Source organism: Pinus tabuliformis, chromosome 6, assembly GCF_031772625.1.
Source record: "Pinus tabuliformis cultivar Carrire ecotype Pingquan chromosome 6, CPIR1, whole genome shotgun sequence".
In the NCBI taxonomy this organism is placed as follows: domain Eukaryota; kingdom Viridiplantae; phylum Streptophyta; class Pinopsida; order Pinales; family Pinaceae; genus Pinus; species Pinus tabuliformis.
Genome location: NC_142292.1, coordinates 1,519,362,567 through 1,519,381,735, shown reverse-complemented (window position 1 = coordinate 1,519,381,735; position 19,169 = coordinate 1,519,362,567). Strand labels below are relative to the sequence as shown.

At 36.4% G+C, this 19,169-nt stretch overlaps 1 pseudogene; it reads right to left on the bottom strand.

The window, feature by feature from the left end:
• Positions 1-1,087: 1,087 nt before the first annotated feature.
• Positions 1,088-3,164, bottom strand: LOC149264469 (phospholipase A1-Igamma1, chloroplastic pseudogene; annotated as a pseudogene).
• Between the last annotated feature and the right edge of the window lie 16,005 nt (positions 3,165-19,169).

The following is a 19,169-nucleotide window of genomic DNA, read 5'->3' as shown; positions in this document are numbered from 1 at the left end:
TTGGACCGTTTTTTTTGCTAGAAAGTTTAATATGAATCTAATTATCTTTATTTTTTGCCTTTGAAATTTTGAATTTTTTTCTTTACCTCCCATTATCACTTCTGATAAAATTTAAACCTATTTCTAAGCAATGGAAGAAAATTTTGGAAAACTTTTTTTTCTTGTTACAATCCAATCAAATTTTCATGACTGAACTTGGATTTTATGGTTCCTTTGTTTCATAATGAAGACAATTGCTTTATTGTTAAATATCTTAATCAAAATGTGCGTATATATCATTTTCTTGTGTGATCCATATATTCAAGTTATATAGTGGAGTCTACATTGGAATATATGGTTTTGTTATCTTTACCAACATAATGTTCCCATTCATATAATTATTTTGTGATGAATGTATTTGCAAAATCTTTTGCAAACATAGAGACTCAGGTTCATGCTTTATATTGTTCTAAAACATATTTATGAAAGAATGCAGCCAAAATTTAGAGTTTGTGGTAACCTTGATACGATTATCTTTCCCTAATAATATTTCACTTCCTAAAGAAACCATTTTCTATAAAACTATATTATTTTAATTATATTTACACCAAAAATATAAAAATTAACTTATATAGAAGTAGTTTGATGTTTTAATTTTAAAAAATAAATAAACGTTTTATTTTGTTCTCATCACTAATATACCATATATATTATTAACATTATACAATAATAAATTTGATATACAATATGTGTCATTAACATCCTACAATAATAAGTTGATTGGTCTCATCAATAAGAACTCTATCTCTTTTTCAAATTTTCCATTTCGGTCCACCCAACTTTGTTCCGAAAACAAATATCCTCGTTATATTTTGTTTTGAAGCATTCATGATGTGATGCTTATGTAGTTGCAACAGAGTTCCAGTATTGCTATCGACTTACGACTGTGTTCAATATATCCAATCAATAGATTTCTAGGTTCTAGGGCTTGAGAAATGTTTTTCCAATCGTTCCCCATATGGATTCTATTGATAAAATTCTATTATGGGATATAGACCTAAGGTCTTAACCTATTAAGCATTTTGAAATTTGTTGACGAATATTATCATTTTTATGCATTTTCAAACATCAAAATCTCTATTTTGATATAATATGCTTCCAAATCATTATAACACTTACAGCACAGGGTTCTCATTATATGGTTGTTTAGTTTATCTCGCTGACTTGATGACGGATTTATCCCTTCCTACTTTCCTATTTACACAATTCCCTTCCCTTTTGAACCTGACAATACAAGGTCAGATTCGAGAGAGAGATCAGTTTCTGCGTAAGAAAACCCTTGTTTTTTTTAAATTCAACAATAAAGGATCCAGATTCAATAGTAAGTAACTGTATTTGCGATTACCGAATCAGGGTGGATTTTTCCCTTAATAAGGCTTTGAAGCGGTTTGAAAGCTAAATAAACTCTGCGACACTACACTGCAGATGCCCGATGGCCAATATTAACGGTGATCGAGTGACTCGTGGTGATCTGTATGCGACTCTTCGATGATTCTGCTTCTCTCCGGCTGAACCCACCGACCCTCGGAGTTCTGGATCAATCCTTTGTTAGAGTCTTGTTTCCAGAAGGGAGGAACTAGGTAGTCGTCCTTCAGGAAATCGCACGCCTTATTCACCAGAGCCGGATCGCGGCGAGAAGACAGATAGAAGCGCTGCCCTCGCCCATGGTATCCGTCCAGCAGGTGGAGATAAGCCTCCAGATTATGAAAGCACGACGGATCATTCGTGGGCTTCAGGAACGGAGAATGCATGTGATCAAGAGCCAGCTCCACCCCAGCGTGACAGTAACTCCACGGAAGCTTATGGATCCACCGCTTCATCATCTGCAACTTTTCGTTGAACAGAATCCCGGGGACCTTCGGCACACTGTCGTGTACATTCACCACTCTCAGAAACTTGAGTCCCAGCTCCTCGCATCGATCCTTGAATGCTGCGTTGCCCACCCTCGGCCCTGCGAACGAGAACACCGTTGTCGGAATCGACTCCACCTGATCGCCGTTCCCCGAGCGGTTCAACCCCAACTCTGCGATATCGTATGCGCTAAGCATCGCGAGCGCGCTCCCCAGGCTGTGGCCCGTGATCGTTATGCTCAACTTCTCGCCCCTGTATTTCTGCAGCAGACGCCTCAACTCCGAGAGGACTTGATCCCGTGCGCTGCTTTTACAAAACCGGCAGTCGTGTTCCCTGGCCGTATACAGATTCAGGAATCCCGCCTCCACCTTCACGTCAGGATGGGGATGCACGTTGTTCAATTCCGCGGGTCTCAGATAATCCATGAGGTCCGCGATCCACTCCAGATTCGTCACTGTTCCTCTCCACGCGATTACGATATCTCGCCGCCCGAGCCTTTTGATCTCGTCCTCGTCCGTGGCCACGGCTATGAAGCCCATCCAGTTGGCGTGAGTACTCCACGTCTTCTGCACTTGAGGCTTCTGGAAAACCCCAGGGAGATTGATGTTGGAAGTGGCATAGAGATACTTGGTCACTTCGTAGCCGTAATCGGACATCCCAACGCCATGGAAGAGCTGCCTGAAATGATACTTGCAGCTACCACAGTATTTGGAGAAGGGGTCGAAGTCGAAAGCTTCGTAACAAGCCTGGGCGAACTCTCCATACCTGATGATTTCCTTTCGCAATATGCCGTCCATGGGATCAAGCAGTCCTTCCCAGTTTTTGGCCCCCTGGATCTCCCCCCATATGTCTGCCAGTTCTCTCTTGGGCGTCGACGCCTTAGAGATCTTTGTCTCGTTTCTCTCTTCGATGTGTGGTGCGTCCAGCGTGGTTGTCAGGGACTCAACTGCCCCACTTCTGATGGGCAGCGCCCTTCTTTTGATGGCTGTCGGGTCGCGACGACAACGAGTCTGCTTCCTGAAACGATTAACTGGATGCTGATCACGCAAAACTAGCGTATGCAGGGTGTCCGCGGAGTGCGATGGATAAAGCTGGGTATGGCAGCGTAACATTCCAAGATTCGAAACCTTAGAAATCCCGGAAGCGGAAGGTAAAGCCGCAAGGAAAGAGGTTGTAAGCAATGCCGGGGAATTCATGGTTGCAACCGAAGAACAGATGTTTGAAGAGGAGCAGCAGCAGAAAAGAAAACCAAGGAATGGAATGGAATGGGAAGCCAGGGTTGAGGAACCAGCTGATTTATTCTACACATCGCCGCGTTGGGACGTTGATTTCTAAACACGAGATTTGCGTGTATGTCAAAACTTAACCAGTTCGGGTCATCGTTTTGTAAAGCACGGACTATATCGTTTTGATTTGTCCTACAATTTGATTTCGCCTGGAATCTCATCTACTTTTGACCATCCTCCTATACATTACGCGGCATCAAGCAGCGTATCTCTGTCAGGCCGGCCCACAAATTACCCTTAAAACGCAAGCGTTTGTAAAGTAATTTCTGACCTTGGCGTCCCAAATTTACGTAGGTTAACAAAAGGTATTTACTTGAGGTGTATATTATTTGGTTGGTTTGGATTTCAATCAGGAGTTCAGAATGAAATTACCAGTGGAAAATTAGAATTCAACAAAATCCTCATATATTTTAAATTATATCAGTGAACTTTGAAATTGAAATTGATGATTATTTTACCATAAAGGTTAATTAATCGGTTCACCGCAATTCGATCAACACGTCGCGCACGAATATGTTTCACATCTCTTTCAAAGGATCCGGTCGGTTCTGGCTATCTGATTTGTCCAACCTACCAGTCCTTACTATGTGGACATTGTAGCCCATGGAATCTCATTTTATGATTTTTCTGAAGTCAAAAATACAGAAAAGAAAACTCTCCCGCAAAGCCTAATATTGATGCATTTTTTTTTAAATAATTAAAATTTAAAAAAATTAATTAAATATATTTAATAAAAAAATTTCAAACAATATAATATTTAAATTGTATCCTAAAAAAGCGTAATATTCATGCATTTTTTTTAAATAATTAAAATTTTAAAAAATTAATTAAATATATTTAATAAAACATTTCAAACAATATAATATTTAAATTGTATCATACAAAAATTATTAAACAGTGTATATTTTATATAATATTTAATTTTTTCCAATATTATTTAAATTAAAATTCTAAAATTCTAAATCTTTCTACTTAAAAAATTTGAAATCTTTGAAACAAAGTAAAATAAAATCTTACCAATAAAGTAAAACTTAGGTTCATAAAATAAAATCTCATTGACCAAGTAAAACTTAGTATCATAAAATAAAATTTTGCCCACCAAGTAAAACTTAGTATCATAAAATAAAATCTTACCAACCAAGTAAAACTTAATATGTTTTTTTGAACCTGTCTTATTGATTACCCATAATATGATAAAAAAAACTTATTTACCTATTAAAACTTTTATTATAAAATAAAAATAAATCTTTATAAAAATTTTTCCCTATATTTTTAATAGATATATTATTTTTAATAATAATAATAATAATTTAAATTAAAATTACAATTTAATTAATTTTTATTTTTATTTTTTATAATTTTTTAAACTTTAACCATAGAATAATAAAATATTTTTATAAATTATTAATACATATCATCATTTAATAACTTTTTAATATTATAATTATAAATGTTTAATAGATTTAGATTTATATTAATATTTTCTATATGTATATTTATATTCTAGTAGTTCTATCCATAACTTTTTAATTTATATAAATACACTGCTATATATTATAATTATAAATGTTTAATAGATTTATATTTATATTAATATTTCCTATATTTATATTTATATGTTCTAGTAGTTCTATCCAGCGTAAAGACTAAATATATTTGTTTTTTAAATTTTCTTAAGTCATTTCGGGCTCTCTCACGCATTCTTCGTCGATTGATATGTTTTACCCAACAAATATATTTATTTATATATAACATAACTGAGTTTATTTATATATAAACATAACTGAGTTTATTTATATATTTCGATTTTCTAAGCTGTATGTCGTTTCAAAGATTCTCGAAAAAGAATTAGTTTGACCATCTCACAATTTAAAACTTTGGGTATGTAAAATTTTTAAAAAAATATAATTTCATTTTAAATATTTTTTTATGATACATTTAGATAAAATTATATTTAAGCAAGCAATATAACATAGACAGTCGAGAATATGAATGAAATAACGTAAATAAATTTATATTTTACTATAAACATTTGTTGATTGGTATTTTATCTGGAGGGGAAACAAACATTATTTGGATCGTTAAACTTTTTTTGTAAATGCAGTGTTTGAATCATGTTTTTAATGGCGGAAATGTTTTGATGGTGAAAATAGATTCAGCACAATCAAAAAAATCTAAAACACTTAAAATTATGAATTTTAACAATTTTCCCTACCAATTTTTTTCAAAATATGATCAGAATTTTCATAACTTCTAACGCAAAAAAACATAATTTTTAAACTACAGCATTCCATTGTATTGGTGACGTCACGTGACATATATCGTTACGTGAACATCTGATGATGAATCGACGGATGCACTTGTATTCCATTGTATTGGTGACGTCACGTGACATACGTGGTTAAGTAATGACACGTATGTAGGACAACCCAAATTGAATGCGGTCTCTATTTAAATAAATAAAAGTTAACTAAATTTGAAGAAGTCCCATGTGAAAGACGAAATAAACGTTTTCATTATGATGAATATTCTCTACTTACACTAAATCATTAGTTTCTAAACATAAAATAATGATAATAAGCTACATAAAATATTTACATAATATTTTATATAGAAATAACACTCCTTCACTCATTTTATTCAATGTACGTCTTTATTGGTTTATATTTATTTATATTTATTAGGGCGATAGGTTTTTCCTTTGAATGAGTTTAGTAGTTTATTTTTTGATTTGGTTTATATTTATTTATTATTTATTAGGGCGATAGGTTTTCCTTTGAATGAGTTTAGTAGTTTATCTTTTGATTCTTTGACTGACACCTGGCGTCAAAATGGCATCTGGTTTAATTGACATTTGGCATATGTCTATATGGTCTGATTGACATCTGTTCTCTGACCCCTAGTTAAGGTTGAATATCTCGGACTATTTCTCCCTCACCAAAACCGCTTTCCGATTTCTGCTCTTCCACGGCGGCGTTCTTTCCACTTTCTACTCTTCCACTGCTCTTCCATGACCTGCTGCCATAATGCTTCTGGTTTCTGTTGTGCACGACCTGCCTTGCTGCCATAACAATGAATTTAGCTCTCGGTTATTCAGTGTTGATTCACTATTCTGCTATACCTGTTCTATTCTGCTAATACCCTGTTTACAGCTCAGTTGTTCTGTTCAGAAGTTGTTTGTTCAGGTGCTCAGAGTTCAGTGGTTGTTTTGTTCAGAAGGTGTTCGTTCAGTGCTCAAGGGACTAGAGAAGGAGTGCTAAAGCCCTTTAGGTAACATCTTGGGTTGCCTTCTTTCCAATTTCATAGCCATTGGTTGTTGTTTCCTTCACTGTTTCATCTGTACCATGAGAATCAACAGTTCCATTTTTCTCTGCACTTTTTAAAGACTGGATTTTGCAATCCCATTCTTTCTCATTTTGCTTACACCGTTATAATCTCAGACCAGGGTTTTGTTGTGGGTTTTTTATGACAGGTATAGGTTAAATCAATTTTTTGACTTGAAACTGTAAGCCTTGCAGGTACCAGTGTAACCCATTTTTCTGGTTGTATTAAGTTCTTGCTTGGCTTAATGATAATTAATGGAGTGGTGTTTTCTATTTCCTTTCTAGTAGTCCAAAAAATATTAAATATCATCGCGGTTTAAGAATCTTGATATATATGCTTTATATATACAAATGTATCTCGGCATGGTGATCGGAGAAGAGGTAGAAGAGCCTCATAGAATCTTAACAGTTATTTAAAATTGTGATTGCGTTCAAAATGCATGATTCATATTAAAACAGGTATTCAAAATTGTAATTGCTTTCAAAATGCATGATTCATATTAAAACAGGTATTAAAAATTTCTTTAATATTGCCAGTTCAATTAGGTTTTTCTATATCCCTGGATGCTATAGAAGAGCTATGGTAAATAGTACTTGGGGTCCCCTCGGATTACCTAGCCAAGCCCTCTCAGTGCCAGACATTTATATGCCCACATCACTACTAGGACTCGCGCCTGGTGGTCTCGTTCTACTTTGCACACCCGTTCACTTTAATCTTTTTAGTTCTAATTTTGGTCTTCATATTTCTATCCCATCTGAGTCATAATGAATCAGAAGGGGTTAAAGATCTAAGATCATACATGGCAGCAATGTGGGAGTCATTGCACACATGGTCTTTTGGAAAACCAGATGGTACTCGAATCTTGATATATATGCATTATATATAGAAATGATGCTTACTTCTTAGTGGCAGAACTTCAGGTTTTGATACTTCCTGTCTTTTTAGGAGGTCACTGCTATTTTTAGCAGGTGCCATTCTGGGGAATTTCAGTTACCATGTGTCTTGGTCATTCTTTTGGCACTCCAGACTTTGCACTGGCAATGAGATGTTTTCTTGATTCGTAAAGTTTCCCTGTTGGGATGAAATGGAACTAGAGATCTAAATTTCCCTTCTTTAATCAGTGTCAACAAAGAGTCTTTTCTTTGTCCATTATATCCGTAGGAAGATGAGCTTGATGTGACAAAGAAACCACCATTTTAGAAGACTCCCCCGAGATTTTGTATGGCGCCAATTAGGGGATTTTTTTTCCATATTAAGCGATATCAAGTGTTGGAGTTTGCCAAAACTCTCTGGTATAATTAAATGGGAATCAGCTACTGCAACACAAATAGAGTTCATTGAGGTGTCAGACATACTTGATGGCAGCTATATACAAACATTTGAAATCTTCTCAGAATTGATGGAAGAAATAGATGTTACTATGGAAAAATCAGATGAGTCAAAATTAATATCACATGGATCTTTTGATGAACTAGTAGTTGTACCTAAGCTAACCTTAACTGACAACACCTACAAGTCATTACCAACTCCTGTGTTTTATGATGCTAAAGAAGAACTTATAGCCTTATCTGTTACAAAAATGCTTCTCCATCAAAAAAAGGAGCATTCTACATCTGCAAGTGAATTGATTTATTTGGATTTCCATCACTCACAGGGAGGGGCCTGCAACAATCATAGTTGTTTTCCTCTTCAGAAAAATATACAAGATGAAGACAATTGAAAATTGATTAATTTTATAGATCCTTCTTTGAAAGTAACTTCAATTTTTTTGCACTAGGATAATCAACTTGAAAATAATGATCAAGAGCTCTCTGAAAGTGTTGGTATATCAGATATTCCAAGGTTCAAGTCTGAGACTGTTTTGGGTGGGGTACCTGACAACATTGACATGAAAACATAGGATAATCTACAAAATGCACTTCAATCAAGAACTAAGAAGGTCTCTTTATTGTTCAAATCTATGTTTGTATCCACTGATCTATCATTTTACTTGAATGTGAAAAGAAGTTTTGTAAGATGTGGAGATCCTTCAGCAATAGAAACAAGTAGCATGCAAAATTCTTTGCATACCGATCTCAATGAATTCTCAAATACTATTTCAAAAGAACATGATACAACTTCATCATATTGAGATGTCCAAATCTGTCGTAGACATTATTGATTGCATTCGAACGGATTATGAAATGGTTTATGAGTTAGATAATGAGCTAAAAAGAATAGTAGATACATTTCCAAACCTGAAAACGCTTTGTATTCTACATGTTAATCAGGTAGATCTAATGAGTTTGATCAAGGATAGGGTTTCCCAAATAGGTTCCTTGAAATATGATACAACTTTGAGAGGACTAGGCACTATTCATATATTATAGAAGACAACTTTTGATGTTTGTTTCTATGGTGTTCAGGTAGCATATCTTTATTTGTTAGAGTTGGTTCAAAGCATAGAGTTTTTGGAAGATTCTATAAAACTGCCCTATTCTTTGCTTAAATATGCCTACCATAAATCTGAAAATGGTTTGCTAAAGGGACACCTATGTTATCATCACTTGAAAGAATACTTAAATCATATTTCTTGCCTCGAAGTGATCACGAGGTCTTGGTTGTGTCCAAGAAAAGTGCATTTTTTCCTCTACACAAGAAAATATCTATAACAGGATTGAAGCTTCATGACCTTGATTGGGATCAGGGAAAAAATTTGGACAAGTTTAATCAGGCAATTTTGGACACATTGTGACTGCCTGATGGTATCACACAAGTAAGTGAAATATTCCTATACTTGAAAGTATGTATGAAGTACTTGAAAGTTGAGAGTGATTAGTATTCGGTTTAACCCATGCTGGGCACATGCACAAAGCATAGCTTTCCATCAGTCGGCATTTCTAGGCAGATTCTGTGCAGCAATGTGGGAGTCATTGCACACATGGTCTTTTTGAAAAACAGATGGTACTCCCTTCTTGCCTTCTTATGGAATATATGCCCCTCGCTTGAAAGGCACTTGTTTCTTACATTTGCACCATTTCCTGACGCAGGAAAATCTTCAGGATTTTTGTAAGTCACCAAATCCAAGATCAAATGAATCCTACTTGCAAACTTGAATTCCTTATTATTCGTCCCCTTTGAGGCATTATGCTTTTCAAGATTATACCACCTATAGTTAACAATCCCGTGATCAAGAATCCTCTCGACTGGGGTCAAAGAAATTTTGGTCCTGCCTAAGACTTCATCTTTTCTAGGACCCAACCTGTCCTCCACCATAAGGATCAGATGATATTCGAAGGGCTCTGCAACTACAAATACCAAGTCTTAATTCCAAAGGCGATTGGTGGACCTATTCTGAGCAATCCTCATATTCAAAATATGGCTTTCCCTCCCTCTCATACCAAACGAATTGAGCAATGTACAATGTGTGTTATGAAACGATACAGATAAAAAAGGGACAACAATGCCATAATTGAAGGATAACCATGTTTAACATCGACCATTTGGAGGGAAACATAGACATGCTGTTTGTAGAACAAGACTCACACATGTGTCCTGGTCAGATAGAAAAAAAATTGAAAATAATTTGAATATCCCACGGGGGGGAGGGTATGAACCCCCATGTGAAGCCACTGTTAGCACCCATTTTTGCATGCAGTCTTGTTGTTAATGTCAACATCAGCAATCCACTTTCCATTACTATTATCTTCCAGGGTCTTATTAATCATTTTTAGTTACATGCATGATTGCATGCATCCATCATTGGATCATTTCTAGGTACAAGTACACAGTTGTTTGACATGGAGAGCAGACATAGATTTCAGTTGCATGCATGCATGCAGTGTTTCCTACATGTGCTCTTCAGGACACCTACACTATGAGTTTGGGAGTGTGTCTATTTTTAACGATGTATGTTTATATGCATTACTATTTCAGTAAGTGTCATTGTTGTTCATAATTGGGTTTTCGAGGACTTCCTATTTTAGTAAATCCTATTTTTAGATTTTGCTATTGATAACAAGTTTCTATTTTTAGATGGGACCATTCATGCTTGCTTCTTAGTGGCAGAACTTCAGATTTTGATACTTCCTGTCTTTTTAGGAGGTCAGTGCTATTTTTAGCAGGTGCCATTCTGGGGAATTTCAGTTACCATGTGTCTTGGTCATTCCTTTGGCAGTCCAAACTTTGCACTGGAAATGAGATGTTTTCTTGATTCGTAAAGTTTCCATGTTGGGATGAAATGGAACTAGAGATCTAAATTTCCCTTCTTTAATCAGTGTCAGCAAAGAGTCTTTTCTTTGTCCATTATATCCATAGGAAGATGAGCTTTTTGTGATGAAGAAACCACCATTTTAGAAGACTCCGCCAAGATTTTGTATGGCCCAAGAATTTTACCAGTTAGGGGATTTTTTTGCCATATTAAGTGGTATCAAGTGTTGGAGTTTGCCAAAACTCTCTGGTATAATTAAATGGGAATCGACTACTGCAACACAAATAGAGTTCATTGAGGTGTCAGACATACTTGATGGCAGCTATATACAAACATTTGAAATCTTCTTAGAATTGATGGAAGCAATAGATGTTACTATGCAAAAATCAGATGAGTCCAAATTAATATCATCTTTTGATGAACTAGTAGTTGTACCTAGGCTAACCTTAACTGACTACACCTACATGTCATTACCAACTCCTGTGTTTTATGATGCTAAAGAAGAACTTATAGCCTTATCTGTTACAAAAATGCTTCTCCATCAACAAAAGGAGCATTCTACATCTGCAAGTGAATGGATTTATTTGTATTTCCATCACTCACAGGGAGGGGCCTGCAACAATCATATTTGTTTTCCTCTTTAGAAAAATATACAAGATGAAGAAAATTGCAAATTGATTAATTTTACAGATCCTTCTTTGAAAGTGACTTCAATTTTTTTGAATATAATTGAGTATTTTGATAAGCACCAGGATAATCAACCTGAAAATAATCGTCCAGAGCTCTTTGAAAGTGTTGGTATATCATATATTCCAAGGTTCAAGTCTGAGACTGTTCTGGGTGGGGTACCTGACAACATTGACATGAAAACACAAGATAATTTGCAAAATGCACTTCAGTCAAGAACTAAGAAGGTCTCTTTATTGTTAAACTCTATGTTTGTATCCACTGATCTGTCATTTTACTTGAATGTGAAAAGAAGTTCTGTAATATGCAGAGATCCTTCAGCAAAAGAAACAAGTAGCATGCAAAATTATTTGCATACCAATCTCAATGAATTCTAAAATACCATTTCAAAAGAACATGATACAACTTCATCATATTGAGATGTCAAAATCTGTCGTAGAAATTATTGATTGCATTCGAACGGATTATGAAATGGTTTATGAGTTAGATAATGCGCTAAAAATAATAGTAGATACATTTCCAAACTTGAAAACGCTTTGTATTCTACATGTTAATCAGGTAGATATAATGAGTTTGATCAAGGGCAGGGTTTCCCAAATAGGTTCCTTGAAATATGATACAACTTTGAGAGGACTAGTCACTATGCATATATTATAGAAGACAACTTTTGATTTTTGTTTCTATGGTGTTCAGGTATCATATCTGTATTTGATAGAGTTGGTTCAAAGCATAGAGTTTTTGGAAGATTCTATAAAACTACCCTATTCTTTTCTTAAATATGCCTACCATAAATCTGAAAATGGGTTCGCTAAAGGGCATCCTATGTTATCATCACTTGAAAGAATACTTAAATCATATTTCTTGCCTCGAAGTGATCACGAGGTCTTGGTTGTGTCTATAAAAAGTGCTTTTTTTCCTCTACACAAGAAAATATCAATAATAGGTTTGAAGTTTCATGACCTTGATTGGGATCAGGGAGAAAATTTGGACAAGTCTAATCAGGAAATTTTGGACAATGGTATCACACAAGTAAGTGAATATTCCTATACTTGAAAGTATGATATGAAGTACTTGAAAGTTGAGAGTGATTAGTATTCGGTTTAACCCATGATGGGCACATGCACAAAGCATAGCTTGCCATCAGTCAACATGTTTAGGCAGATTTGGAGCATGTTATAAGAGTTTTAGAAACATCATTACAGTTTCTAGAAGGTTTAGACACGTACCTTACATACATAGCATGGAATTTACGTAAACCATTTTTAATATATGCAAAACATGTTAAAACTTTTGTTCTACAAGGTCAGCTCGTCTTTAATAGTAGTGTGAATGACAATTCACTCTCATATCTTGTGCCCTTATTATTGCTTCACCATCAAAAGTTAGCCTTGTTACATTAGATTCTGCATTCACATCACATCTTTCTTTATTAGAATTTTGTGTTGCAGTGAATTTGATGAATTACAGGTACTACTATCATGAAAAAAGAATCCCTTTGTTAATATTATGGAGCCAGCCTTGACTACGAATGCCATTCCTCTGTTGTTGAATGGTTCCACTGAGATTCAACCACTACTCCAGATAATCGATATTGGTTCTGTTACCTCATTAAAAACAACATCCTCACACTTCCACATTACTCTATCTGATGGAACACATCGACACAAGACGTTTCTACCATCTGCATAGAGCCCACAAGTTGTAGCTGAAGACATTCAAATTGGCTCAATAATTATGCTTAAAAAAGCAGCTTGCACGGTGCTTCAAAAATCCTCGTAAGGCCCAACATTTGAATTCACCCTCTTTTATTTTTTGTCTGCTATACTCTTCCTACATTACAAAAATAAGAAACAAAAATGGAATCTTCATTAATTCATTTCTCATTTGTTTACATAAGGTCCATCCGAGTGGTTGAGCTTGAAGTTGTGATGCGTACATCAGCATTGACCAAGGACTCATCAACACTACTACATGCAAAGGCAGGTACATCCTAGTATAGCTCTTCATTAGCACAAGATAACTTGCCCTCTATAGTTACTCCACTAATTACAGCGACAACTACAACTATTCCATTCAAGGCACTCAATCCTTATTGAAAGTATTGGTCAATCTAAGATAGAGCATCTGCAAAAATAGCATTGAAGACTTAAAACAATGTGCGAGGCTCAGGAAAAGTTTTTGGATTTGACCTTATCAATCGTGATAAAGAAGAAATCCACCTTTCTACATTTGCTGAATTGGTTGAATCTCTTTACAGTCTAATTCAAGTTGGCTAGCTATACATTGTTTCAAATGGCACAGTTAAAGAAGCAAACCCAAACTACAACCACCTCAAGAACAAATGGGAAATTTACTTGTTTATTGCTTCAACTGTCAATCCATGTTCCATAGATGATCCAATGTTTCCTTATTATATCTTTCACTTCAAAACTATTGCTGAAATAAAAATTGCAAGTCCAAATACGAATGTGGATGTCATTGGTGTAGTTACCTCCACCTCACCTGCATCAACAATTCGACGAATAGACGGAAGTGAAACATTAAGGAAAACACTCATATTAAAATACAAGTCGGGTTTTAGCATTGATGTAACATTACAGGGAGACCATTGTGACTCTATAGGACAAAACCTTGCTGAATTCTACTCTTTTGACAACCCACCCATCCTTGCAATCAAGGGAGGTCGTGTTTCTGAATTTAATGGCACCAAAATAGGGACGATATCAACGAGCACTCTCAACATAAATCTACAAGTTGAAGAAACTCATCACTACATGCATGATTATGTGAAACAGGTTATAGCTCTTCTTCTCCATCTTTGAGTAGAAACTACGGTGTTGCTTCGAAACGTGCCCTACCACAAAAGACGTTTCATGAAATTGCTTACATGCAAACCTCCGATAAAGCAATATGGGTTTCAGTTCGTGCAATGATAACTGCTCTTCACATGGACGACTTTTACTTTCTAGCATGTCCATTATATTTCAATGGAAAACAATGCATGAAAAAGGTTGTGGAGCATTCTAACAATATTTGGCATTGTACAAAATGTAACGACGACTTCCCAGAATGTGACTACCGTTACAAACTTAAAATTGAGCTACATGACCACACTGGGCACCTACAGAACGTCATAGCTTTCAATGATGCAGGAAATGAGCTCATGGGCATCACAACAAAAGACATGTTCCTTCTTTCTATCTAACCAACTGATCTGCAAGAAATTTGTGGCTGAATTTCAGGATGCCACTTCCTGCTTTCCATTAAAACAAATTACTTCAACGATGTTGAGCGCTTGCAACCAATACTGATAAATTTAGAAGAAATTCAATATGCCTCTACATGCAAAGAAGCCCTCAATGACATTCAAGCAATGTCCACTTCAAAACGACCTGTTGTTCGCCGCCTTTGAAATTTTTTTTAGGGTTTCTTCAAACACTACCGTTTGTACATAAACTGACATTTTTGCATAGCTCATTGTTTCATATTGTTGTAAATTATGCCCATGTTATTGTGATGCACACTTTCGCTGCAAATACTCTCTTTCAGTTATTCCAAAATATGTATGTTTACCCCTTTGCATTTTACATAATATAGATATCAACATTTGTAAAGACTTACTACATGAGTTTTCTGTTTGTTGTTTACATGGCTATACATTGATCTCTTGCTTGCTAATCTATTCATGCTATCGTTCAATCTTGTTGAAAAAAAATGAAGAAGAAGAAAGAAAAATATTGGTTATCTTGCTCTTCTCCTCTCAATAATAGATGCCATAATAACATATGTTTTTGTAATACTCCTAATTGCATGTTTTTCCTTTTACCTATTCTACCTACACTTCACCAATGTTCAAATAAAAAAAAAAAAATTCTAAAACTTGTAATACATTCTCCATACATGCAATACTCGTTTATGAAAACTAACAATAATTATTTGTACTTGCTTAGATATGCCAAAAAACACTCGAAATGCGGATAAAAACAAGCAGTGTCATCTTCTTTATGCACAGGACAAGGATACAATAAATGCACGTCGACGACTTCTTTATAAAAACCGCAACAACCCTACTACTTCCTCTACATCCCTTCCCACTTCAAATGCTCTCCCAACTATAAAAACCAACCCACCTCACCTTCATCAAATCCAATATAACCCTCCCCTTAATGAAGAACATCGTTGCTTTCGACAAAGGATAGATGAACTTTCTACCATGCATGTTTGCACAATATGAAAATAATCATACCCAGGAATGAAAACAAAACTTTTACAAGGTAGCCTTTCTTATTTTCGTTGTGCATCATCTAATTCTACCAATCGTTTTTTTGAACTGAACAAAATGAACCCTGGTGAACAACCACATATCCTTCAACATTCAACACAAATTGAAGAAATGCTCATTTCACGTGTAAACCCCATTCTACAAGTCACTCATGCCCGTGGTGGTCAATACAAATATAGTGGCCATACAATTAGCTTCCCTCAAGACATCACTACTATTGCCAAATACTTACCCCGAATGATTTCTGACTTAGACATCCTCATTGTGAAAAGGCACAATCCATCTGAAAAGGCTTATGAATTATTCATTTGCAAATCACGTGTCCTTGCAGCACTTGAATACAAAATAAAAAATGACCCTTACTACAGTGATGTTCAATTCAGTTCATCTGCAATTTCTGCACTACCAGATCACCCTACAGATATTTCTTCTCTTCTCCATAATGTAACCACCTCCTCTTTTGAACCCCATCAAACCACTACTGATTCTACTTATGATACTGATGTCATGCTACCTCCATTAGAAATCCAACCCTCTTCTTTCATTCCAATACTCCCAAATTCATGTACTAAACTTGAGCACATTTGTGATTATTTGCACTTGACCCATTCAAATTCAACAAGCTCTATTGATTGGCCTCCAATATCTTTAACAACTATGAATGAATACAACACCGTAGGCCTCTTTTCCATGGCATTCCCCACACTCTTTCCTACAGGCATTGCCATGATCATGCAACCAAGAATTACAAAAGTTGAGATGCATGAATATGCTTTGCACTTGTTGCACTACCATGATAACCGATTTGGCCAACACCCAAGATTCCACTACTATCTTTATAACATTCTAATGCGCCACCGTAGCCAAACAACTGCTAGTGTTTTTGTGAAGAAGTACATTGAGAACAACTTGCCAACAACAGTTTCAGACCTACGATAGTCTCTTCGTGACTCTCCAGATTCAAGATTTCTAGAGCAAATAATGCAGTTCGGTTCAAGCCTACGAGGAACACGGTCTTTCTGGAACAAATGACGATCTGAGTTGACTGACATGATTACACAAATAGGAAGTTCGACATTCTTTTTCACGCTTAGTGCAACTGATACTAAATGGCATGACTTGCACATGATCATGCCTACTAGTGTTCCTTCTAGTTTAGACAACCACTTCCAATGGAGAATTCAAAACATAATTAAAAACCCACATCTAACATCCCAATATATGCATTGCAGATTTACAATTTTCCTCGAAGAAATCCTGCAAAAAGGCCTCCACGCAATAGACTACTGGTGCAAGTATTTTTTAATATCCATTTCCCTCTACATTAATTTTCTACGCTGCATATATGTTTTAACCAAATTTTACCTTCATATTATATTCAAATACGAATGGCAACATAGAGGATCCGCACACATTCATGGCTTCCTCTGGTTGCAAAATGCACCAAATATGGACACAATTGACTAGAACAATGCATTAGAAGTTGTTGATGCACAGAAGTATTTCGACCACTACATAACTTCCTGGAATCCACGTCAGGCAGAACACCAAAATCTTCCGCTTCACCAATGAACAATTCATAACCCATTTCTTCTTGACACAACATCAATATTCAAGTCCAACCAGTCTGAATGTTATGCTCTTAACCTGCAAAAAGATAAACAAATAAAGAATATGCGAAGAAAGATACCCAGAACATAGAATAGTGAGAGACAACAACAAATATTTTATTATTCAGAAAGCAATGTTCACTGGCCTCTTCGAGGGGGCAACCTCCAATAGAGCAGAGCTCGATTCAAAAATAAGACACGGTGCTCCTCGCAGGGAGTCTTCATCCTTTATATATGACTCATACATGCAATACCATGGATCAATACCATGGGTTTTATTAATACCTTCTATCTAATACTATGACCCATTTGCAACTAACTGTGGTCCTGTCATTAATTGCGGGTTAACCACTTACAATTATTAATATGGGCTTTATTGACTCTTGACTATGACTCGATCCCATTACATAAATAAGGGGGTTAGGGTGGGACCCTAACATGCCCTCCCCCATAAGACTAGCCTTGTCCTCAAGGCTGAAGCTTCAGAAACTGCTAAAGAATAGTGGCTGGTTCCCAAGTTGCATCTTCTGGAGAGGTGTCTTTCCACTTGACGAGGACTTCCCTAATCATGCGGCCCCGTAGGTGCCTGTCTCGTGTGCCTAGGACTTGTTCATGTTGGAGCCAGATTGACCCTTCTTCGTCCAATTCAGGTAGACTGGTTTGAATTCTGCAATTGTTCCCAATCACTTTCTTGAGGCATGAGACATGGAAAACTAGATGGATTTGTGCAGTAAGTGGCAAAGCCAACTTGAAAGCCACTTCTCCAATGCGCTGAAGTACTTGATATGGTCTGTAGAATTTTGGAGATAGTTTCTGACAACCCTTGTCTTTGAGTGATGTTTGCTTATATGGTTGCAACCTCAGAAAGACCTGATCCCCTTCTTGAAATTTGCGCTCTGAGCGATGTTGGTCTACCTGTTGCTTCATGCGGTTTTGAGCTTGATGAAGATTCTCTCTAAGATGGGCGAGCATGGTTGCGTGGTGTTTTAGGAGTTGATCCACTACTTATACCTTTGAGCACCCCTTGATATAAGAAGTAGGGGAAGGATGGATTTGACCATATACGGCTTCATAGGGAGTCATTTTGGTGGTGGCATGATAGTTGGTGTTATACCACCATTTAGCCAGAGGTAACCATTGTACCCAAAGATGTTGCTTTTCTGAAGTGAAACACCTAAGGTAGGTTTCCAGACATTTGTTGAGGACTTCAGTTTGACCATCCATTTGTGGATGATAGGAAGTAATAAGTTTTAGTTGAGTGCCTTGTAACCTGAAGAGTTCCTGCCAAAAATTACTGGTGAAGATCGGGTCACGATCGGACACAATAGAAGTGGGCATGCCATGCAATTTGAAGATCTGATCCATGAAATATTGAGCGACCAAAGTCAGTGTAAACGGGTGGGGTAGGGCGCAGAAATGAGCATACTTCGAAAGTCTGTCCACAACCACCATGATGACTGACTTGTTTCCTAACTTTGGAAGACCTGTAATGAAATCCATAGAAACCTCCGTCCATATTGATGTCGGGATGGGCAACGGTTGTAATGTGCCTGGTGCATTGACGGTCTCCCCTTTGTGGCATTGACAGACATCGCATTCTGCTACGAAAGTAAGGATGTCCTTTTTCATGCCTGTCCAAAAAAATGATCTTCTGGTGCGAGCATATGTCTTCTGAAAGCCTGAATGTCCTGTAATGGGGGATGAGTGCAATTCTGCCAAAATGTGACTTTTGAGGGTGGATGTTGGTGATATTACGACTCTGTCCCTGTAGCGAAGAATCTCATCCTGCCACGAGTAGCCCTTGGTGGAATTTGGATCCGCCTGTAATTGATAAATGAGTTGGGAGAGCCCGGGATGTGAAAACCATTCCCTGTGAGCCTCTTCAATCCATTCTGGAATGG